The sequence below is a fragment of the Hyperolius riggenbachi genome, chromosome 4 (genome assembly GCF_040937935.1).
Source record: "Hyperolius riggenbachi isolate aHypRig1 chromosome 4, aHypRig1.pri, whole genome shotgun sequence".
In the NCBI taxonomy this organism is placed as follows: domain Eukaryota; kingdom Metazoa; phylum Chordata; class Amphibia; order Anura; family Hyperoliidae; genus Hyperolius; species Hyperolius riggenbachi.
Window position 1 is genome coordinate 3,546,928 of NC_090649.1, and position 10,000 is coordinate 3,556,927.

The 10,000-nt window shown below is 40.1% G+C and overlaps 1 protein-coding gene across 2 annotated transcripts in view; it reads right to left on the reverse strand.

Annotated features, from left to right (window-relative positions):
• The window catches only part of LOC137570287 (sterile alpha motif domain-containing protein 12-like), a 20,879-nt gene extending 11,377 nt beyond the window's left edge, over positions 1-9,502 (reverse strand). Inside the window, exon 1 of one of the 2 annotated variants that reach the window (XM_068278917.1) lies at positions 9,443-9,502. The gene's annotated coding sequence lies outside the window, so the exon portion shown is untranslated. Of the gene's footprint in view, positions 1-9,278 lie in introns of both variants that reach the window. The other variant, XM_068278916.1, reaches the window with a different exon arrangement.
• Positions 9,503-10,000: the final 498 nt, after the last annotated feature.

The following is a 10,000-nucleotide window of genomic DNA, read 5'->3' on the forward strand; positions in this document are numbered from 1 at the left end:
GTCAGTGCTATATAAATACATAATAATAATATGGTAGGACATTAGACTATAACTATGGTAGGATTAGAGTGTGAGCTCCTCTGAGGGGAGTCAGTGACATGACTATGTACTCTGTAATGTGCTGCAGAAGATGTCAGTGCTATATAAATACATAATAATATGGTAGGACATTAGACCATGACTTTGGTAGGATTAGAGTGTGAGCTCCTCTGAGGACAGTCAGTGACATGAGTATGTACTCTGTAATGTGCTGCAGAAGATGTCAGTGCTGTATAAATACATAATAATAATATGGTAGGACATTACACTATAACTATGGTAGGATTAGAGTGTGAGCTCCTCTGAGGACAGTCAGTGACATGACTATGTACTCTGTAATGTGCTGCAGAAGATGTCGGTGCTATATAAATACATAATAATAATATGGTAGGACATTAGACTATGACTATGGTTGGATTAGAGTGTGAGCTCCTCTGAGGACAGTCAGTGACATTACTATGTACTCTGTAATGTGCTGCAGGAGATGTCAGAGCTATATAAATACATAATAATAATATGGTAGGACATTAGACTATGACTATGGTAGGATTAGAGTGTGAGCTCCTCTGAGGACAGTCAGTGACATGGCTATGTACTCTGTAATGTGCTGCAGGAGATGTCAGTGCTATATAAATACATAATAATAATATGGTAGGACATTACACTATGACTATGGTAGGATTAGAGTGTGAGCTCCTCTGAGGACAGTCAGTGACATGACTATGTACTCTGTAATGTACTGCAGAAGATGTCAGTGCTATATAAATACATAATAATAATATGGTAGGACATTAGACTATGACTATGGTAGGGTTAGAGTGTGACCTCCTCTGAGGACAGTCAGTGACATGACTATGTGCTCTGTAATGTGCTGCAGAAGATGTCAGTGCTATATAAATACATAATAATAATATGGTATGACATTACACTATAACTATGGTAGGATTAGAGTGTGAGCTCCTCTGAGGACAGTCAGTGACATGACTATGTACTCTGTAATGTGCTGCAGAAGATGTCAGTGCTATATAAATACATAATAATAATATGGTAGGACATTACACTATGACTATGGTAGGATTAGAGTGTGAGCTCCTCTGAGGACAGTCAGTGACATGACTATGTACTCTGTAATGTGCTGCAGAAGATGTCAGTGCTATATAAATACATAATAATAATATGGTAGGACATTAGACTATGACTATGGTAGGATTAGATTGTGAGCTCCTCTGAGGACAGTCAGTGACATGACTATGTACTCTGTAATGTGCTGCAGGAGATGTCAGTGCTATATAAATACATAATAATAATAATATGGGAGGACATTACACTATGACTATGGTAGGATTAGAGTGTGAGCTCCTCGGAAGACAGTCAGTGACATGACTATGTACTCTGTAATGTGCTGCAGGAGATGTCAGTGCTATATAAGTATATAATAATAATATGGTAGGACATTAGACTATGACTATGGTAGGATTAGAGTGTGAGCTCCTCTGAGGACAGTCAGTGACATGACTATGTACTCTGTAATGTGCTGCAGAAGATGTCAGTGCTATATAAATACATAATAATAATATGGTAGGGCATTACACTATGACTATGGTAGGATTAGAGTGTGAGCTCCTCTGAGGGGAGTCAGTGACATGACTATGTACTCTGTAATGTGCTGCAGAAGATGTCAGTGCTATATAAATACATAATAATATGGTAGGACATTAGACCATGACTATGGTAGGATTAGAGTGTGAGCTCCTCTGAGGACAGTCAGTGACAAGACTATGTACTCTGTAATGTGCTGTAGGAGATGTCAGAGCTATATAAATACATAATAATAATATGGTAGGACATTAGACTATGACTATGGTAGGATTAGAGTGTGAGCTCCTCTGAGGACAGTCAGTGACATGGCTATGTACTCTGTAATGTGCTGCAGAAGAGGTCAGTGCTATATAAATACATAATAATAATATGGTATGACATTACACTATAACTATGGTAGGATTAGAGTGTGAGCTCCTCGGAAGACAGTCAGTGACATGACTATGCACTCTGTAATGTGCTGCAGGAGATGTCAGTGCTATATAAATACATAATAATACTCTGGTAGGACATTAGACTATGACTATGGTAGGATTAGAGTGTGAGCTCCTCTGAGGACAGTCAGTGACATGACTGTACTCTGTAATGTGCTGCAGAAGATGTCAGCGCTATATAAATACATAATAATAATATGGGAGGACATTAGGCTATGACTATGGTAGGATTAGAGTGTGAGCTCCTCTGAGGACAGTCAGTGACATGACTATGTGCTCTGTAATGTGCTGCAGAAGATGTCAGTGCTATATAAATACATAATAATAATATGGTAGGACATTAGACTATAACTATAGTAGGATTAGAGTGTGAGCTCCTCTGAGGACAGTCAGTGACATGACTATGTACTCTGTAATGTGCTGCAGAAGATGTCAGTGCTATATAAATACATAATAATAATATGGGAGGACATTAGGCTATGACTATGGTAGGATTAGAGTGTGAGCTCCTCTGAGGACAGTCAGTGACATGACTATGTGCTCTGTAATGTGCTGCAGAAGATGTCAGTGCTATATAAATACATAATAATAATATGGTAGGACATTAGGCTACGACTATGGTAGGGTTAGAGTGTGAGCTCCTCTGAGGACAGTCAGTGACATGACTATGTACTCTGTAATGTGCTGCAGGAGATGTCAGTGCTAGATAAATACATATTAATAATATGGTATGACATTACACTATAACTATGGTAGGATTAGAGTGTGAGCTCCTCGGAAGACAGTCAGTGACATGACTATGCACTCTGTAATGTGCTGCAGGAGATGTCAGTGCTATATAAATACATAATAATAATATGGTAGGACATTAGGCTACGACTATGGTAGGATTAGAGTGTGAGCTCCTCTGAGGACAGTCAGTGACATGACTATGTACTCTGTAATGTGCTGCAGAAGATGTCAGTGCTATATAAATACATAATAATAATATGGGAGGACATTAGGCTATGACTATGGTAGGATTAGAGTGTGAGCTCCTCTGAGGACAGTCAGTGACATGACTATGTGCTCTGTAATGTGCTGCAGAAGATGTCAGTGCTATATAAATACATAATAATAATATGGTAGGACATTAGGCTACGACTATGGTAGGATTAGAGTGTGAGCTCCTCTGAGGACAGTCAGTGACATGACTATGTACTCTGTAATGTGCTGCAGAAGATGTCAGTGCTATATAAATACATAATAATAATATGGGAGGACATTAGGCTATGACTATGGTAGGATTAGAGTGTGAGCTCCTCTGAGGACAGTCAGTGACATGACTATGTACTCTGTAATGTGCTGCAGGAGATGTCAGTGCTATATACATACATAATAATAATATGGTAGGACATTAGACTATGACTATGGTAGGATTAGATTGTGAGCTCCTCTGAGGACAGTCAGTGACATGACTATGTACTCTGTACAGTGCTGCAGAAGATGTCAGTGCTATATAAATACATACCAATAATATGGTAGGACATGAGACTATGACTGTGGTAGGAATTAGATTGTGAGCTGCTCTGAGGACAGTCAGTGACGTGACTATGTACTCTGTAAAGTGCTGCACAAGATGTCAGTGCTATATAAATACATAATAATAATATGGTAGGACATTACACTATGACTATGGTAGGATTAGAGTGTGAGCTCCTCTGAGGACAGTCAGTGACATGACTATGTACTCTGTAATGTGCTGCAGGAGATGTCAGTGCTATATAAATACATAATAATAATATGGTATGACATTACACTATAACTATGGTAGGATTAGAGTGTGAGCTCCTCGGAAGACAGTCAGTGACATGACTATGCACTCTGTAATGTGCTGCAGGAGATGTCAGTGCTATATAAATACATAATAATACTATGGTAGGACATTAGACTATGACTATGGTAGGATTAGAGTGTGAGCTCCTCTGAGGACAGTCAGTGACATGACTGTACTCTGTAATGTGCTGCAGAAGATGTCAGCGCTATATAAATACATAATAATAATATGGGAGGACATTAGGCTATGACTATGGTAGGATTAGAGTGTGAGCTCCTCCTGAGGACAGTCAGTGACATGACTATGTACTCTGTAATGTGCTGCAGGAGATGTCAGTGCAATATAAATACATAATAATAATAATATGGTAGGACATTACACTATGACTATGGTAGGATTAGAGTGTGAGCTCCTCTGTGGACAGTCAGTGACATGACTATGTACTCTGTAATGTGCTGCAGAAGATGTCAGTGCTATATAAATACATAATAATAATATGGTAGGACATTAGACTATGACTATGGTAGGATTAGAGTGTGAGCTCCTCTGAGGACAGTCAGTGACATGACTATGTGCTCTGTAATGTGCTGAAGAAGATGTCAGTGCTATATAAATACATAATAATAATATGGTAGGACATTAGGCTACGACTATGGTAGGATTAGAGTGTGAGCTCCTCTGAGGACAGTCAGTGACATGACTATGTACTCTGTAATGTGCTGCAGAAGATGTCAGTGCTATATAAATACATAATAATAATATGGGAGGACATTAGGCTATGACTATGGTAGGATTAGAGTGTGAGCTCCTCTGAGGACAGTCAGTGACATGACTATGTGCTCTGTAATGTGCTGCAGAAGATGTCAGTGCTATATAAATACATAATAATAATATGGTAGGACATTAGGCTACGACTATGGTAGGGTTAGAGTGTGAGCTCCTCAGAGGACAGTCAGTGACATGACTATGTACTCTGTAATGTGCTGCAGGAGATGTCAGTCCTAGATAAATACATAATAATAATATGGTAGGACATTAGACTATGACTATGGTAGGATTAGAGTGTGAGCTCCTCTGAGGACAGTCAGTGACATGACTATGTGCTCTGTAATGTGCTGCAGAAGATGTCAGTGCTATATAAATACATAATAATAATATGGTATGACATTACACTATAACTATGGTAGGATTAGAGTGTGAGCTCCTCGGAAGACAGTCAGTGACATGACTATGCACTCTGTAATGTGCTGCAGGAGATGTCAGTGCTATATAAATACATAATAATAATATGGTAGGACATTAGGCTACGACTATGGTAGGATTAGAGTGTGAGCTCCTCTGAGGACAGTCAGTGACATGACTATGTACTCTGTAATGTGCTGCAGAAGATGTCAGTGCTATATAAATACATAATAATAATATGGGAGGACATTAGGCTATGACTATGGTAGGATTAGAGTGTGAGCTCCTCTGAGGACAGTCAGTGACATGACTATGTGCTCTGTAATGTGCTGCAGAAGATGTCAGTGCTATATAAATACATAATAATAATATGGTAGGACATTAGACTATGACTATAGTAGGATTAGAGTGTGAGCTCCTCAGAGGACAGTCAGTGACATGACTATGTACTCTGTAATGTGCTGCAGAAGATGTCAGTGCTATATAAATACATAATAATAATATGGTAGGACATTACACTATGACTATGGTAGGATTAGAGTGTGAGCTCCTCTGCGGACAGTCAGTGACATGCTTATGTACTCTGTACTGTGCTGCAGGAGATGTCAGTGCTATATAAATACATAATAATAATATGGTAGGACATTAGACTATGACTATGGTAGGATTAGAGTGTGAGCTCCTCAGAGGACAGTCAGTGACATGACTAATGTACTCTGTAATGTGCTGCAGAAGATGTCAGTGCTATATAAATACAGAATAATAATATGGCAGGACATTAGACTGTGACTAAGGTAGGATTAGATTGTGAGCTCCACTGAGGACAGTCAGTGACATGCCTATGTACTCTGTAATGTGCTGCAGAAGATGTCAGTGCTATATAAATACATAATAATAATATGGTAGGACATTAGACTATGACTATGGTAGGATTAGAGTGTGAGCTCCTCTGAGGACAGTCAGTGACATGACTATGTGCTCTGTAATGTGCTGCAGAAGATGTCAGTGCTATATAAATACATAATAATAATATGGTAGGACATTAGACTATGACTATGGTAGGATTAGAGTGTGAGCTCCTCTGGGGACAGTCAGTGACATGACTATGTACTCTGTAATGTGCTGCAGAAGAAGTCAGTGCTATATAAATACATACCAATAATATGGTAGGACATGAGACTATGACTGTGGTAGGGATTAGATTGTGAGCTGCTCTGAGGACAGTCAGTGACATGACTATGTACTCTGTAAAGTGCTGCAGGAGATGTCAGTGCTATATAAATACATAATAATAATATGGTAAGACATTAGACTACGACTGTGGTAGGATTAGATTGTTATATCCTCTGAGGACAGTCAGTGACATGACTATGTACTCTGTAATGTGCTGCAGAAGATGTCATTACTATATACATAATAATAATAATATGGTAGGACATTAGACTATGACTATGGTAGGATTAGAGTGTGAGCTCCTCTGAGGACAGTCAGTGACATGACTATGTACGCTGTAATGTGCTGCAGAAGATGTCAGTGCTATATAAATACATAATAATAATATGGTAGGACATTAGACTATGACTATGGTAGGATTCGAGTGTGAGCTCCTCTGAGGACAGTCAGTGACATGACTCTGTACTCTGTAATGTGCTGCAGAAGATGTCAGTGCTATATAAATACATAATAATAATATGGTAGGACATTAGACTATGACTATGGTAGGATTAGAGTGTGAGCTCCTCTGAGGACAGTCAGTGACATGACTATGTACTCTGTAATGTGCTGCAGAAGATGTCAGTGCTATATAAATATATAATAATAATAATATGGTAGGACATTAGACTATGACTATGGTAGGATTCGAGTGTGAGCTCCTCTGAGGACAGTCAGTGACATGACTCTGTACTCTGTAATGTGCTGCAGAAGATGTCAGTGCTATATAAATACATAATAATAATATGGTAGGACATTAGGCTATGACTATGGTAGGATTAGATTGTGAGCTCCTCTGAGGACAGTCAGTGACATGACTATGTACTCTGTACAGTGCTGCAGAAGATGTCAGTGCTATATAAATACAGAATAATAATATGGTAGGACATTAGACTATGACTATGGTAGGATTAGAGTGTGAGCTCCTCTGAGGACAGTCAGTGACATGACTATGTACTCTGTAATGTGCTGCAGAAGATGTCAGTGCTATATAAATACATAATATTAATATGGTAGGACATTAGACTATGACTATGGTAGGATTAGATTGTGAGCTTCTCTGAGGACAGTCAGTGACATGACTATGTACTTTGTAATGTGCTGCAGAAGATGTCAGTGCTATATAAATACATAATAATAATATGGTAGGACATTAGACTATGACTATGGTAGGATTAGAGTGTGAGCTCCTCTGAGGACAGTCAGTGACATGACTATGTACTCTGTAATGTGCTGCAGAAGATGTCAGTGCTATATAAATACATAATAATATTAATATGGTAGGACATTAGACTATGACTCTGGTAGGATTCGAGTGTGAGCTCCTCAGAGGACAGTCAGTGACATGACTATGTACTCTGTAATGTGCTGCAGAAGATGTCAGTGCTATATAAATACATAATAATAATATGGTAGGACATTAGACTATGACTATGGTAGGATTAGAGTGTGAGCTCCTCTGAGGACAGTCAGTGACATGACTATGTACTCTGTAATGTGCTGCAGAAGATGTCAGTGCTATATAAATACATAATAATATTAATATGGTAGGACATTAGACTATGACTATGGTAGGATTAGAGTGTGAGCTCTTCCGAGGACAGTCAGTGACATGACTATGTACTCTGTAATGTGCTGCAGAAGATGTCAGTGCTATATAAATACATAATAATAATATGGTAGGACATTAGACTATGACTATGGTAGGATTAGAGTGTGAGCTCCTCTGAGGACAGTCAGTGACATGACTATGTACTCTGTACAGTGCTGCAGAAGATGTCAGTGCTATATAAACACATAATAATAATATGGTAGGACATTAGACTATGACTATGGTAGGATTAGAGTGTGAGCTCCTCTGAGGACAGTCAGTGACATGACTATGTACTCTGTAATGTGCTGCAGGAGATGTCAGGGCTATATAAATACATAATAATAATATGGTAGGACATTAGACTATGACTATGGCAGGCAGAAGCGGGACAAGGTCCTTCAGCGCCCAAGGCTGAGACACCAAAGTGCGCCCCCCCATCCAGCTGTCACACACTGATTGCTATTAGATTATAGGTGCCCCAGGGCCCACAACCTCCCCAACACCTTAATTTCTAGTTTTCTGGCTTGCAGTCACTGCCATGTATCCCCTTTTCTTATTTCTTTCTGCTTCAAACACAATTGAGAATGACAGCTGAATGAATTGTGCGCCCCCTCCTACACTGCGCCCTGAGGCTGGAGCCTCTCCAGCCTATGCCTCGGCCCAGCCCTGATGGCAGGATTAGAGTGTGAGCTCCTCTGAGGACAGTCAGTGACATGACTTTGTACTCTGTAATGTGCTGCAGAAGAGGTCAGTGCTATATAAATACATAATAATAATATGGCAGGACATTAGACTATGACTATGGTAGGATTAGAGTGTGAGCTCCTCTGAGGACAGTCAGTGACATGACTATGTACTCTGTAATGTGCTGCAGGAGATGTCAGTGCTATATAAATACATAATAATAATATGGCAGGACATTAGACTATGACTATGGTAGGATTAGAGTGTGAGCTCCTCTGAGGACAGTCAGTGACATGACTATGTACTCTGTAATGTGCTGCAGGAGATGTCAGTGCTATATAAATACATAATAATAATATGGCAGGACATTAGACTATGACTATGGTAGGATTAGAGTGTGAGCTCCTCTGAGGGCAGTCAGTGACATGACACTGTACTCTGTAATGTGCTGCAGGAGATGTCAGTGCTATATAAATACATAATAATACTATGGTAGGACATTACACTATGACTATGGTAGGATTAGAGTGTGAGCTCCTCTGAGGACAGTCAGTGATATGACTATGTACTCTGTAATGTGCTGCAGAAGATGTCAGTGCTATATAAATACATAATAATAATACGGGAGGACATTGGACTATGGCAGGATTAGAGTGTGAGCTCCTCGGCCGGTGACATGGCTAGCACAGAGAGAGATGAGTAGTAGTGTAATGATTACCTGGGCAGGCTGGGCACACCCTGTAGATATCCGCAGTCAGTAGATGTTGGATATAACAATGGGTTATTGTTCCTCCTGGGTGTCTGGGAGTTGTAGGGTGCAGTCTCTGGCCTCGGGTGTCCTGTTAGGTTACCTGGGATCTCGCCTGTAGAGCTTGCGCTCACCTGTGCCCGGGCTGCCCTGTGCTTCCTGGGCTGTGTCCCCTCCCTCTCCTGACATTCCAGGGCTGGGAAGACGGGAAGAGACAGGTAATATTACAGCGCTGGAGGCAGCGGACACACCTCCCAGCAGGAGAGCTCGGCCTGTCCCAGCTTGTGCCACATGACATGTCATCTGTGCAATCTGATTGTGAGAGACGATTACACCCTTATCTCCAGTGCAGAGATCACCCAGCGTTATCACTAATATACAATCTATGCTACGCCTGCCACACACCATGCAATTTACTCTTCAGATCCTATTGCAGCGAGAGATCAGATCCATACTCAGATCTAACATCGATCAGATTCGGATATAGAAGAAAGCCAGCGATTGCGCTTCAATCGATATTTTCCCAGCAAGGTTTCCGATTGAGGGATTAATCTTGAGCCTGGCTGGGATTGGTCGCTTGTAGGCTGTATATATTATTATTGCTAGATCCAATCATTTTCTTGATTGGAAATATTTTCGCACACAAATCTAATCTAAAGACTATGGGCCTGATTCACAAAGCGGTGCAAACT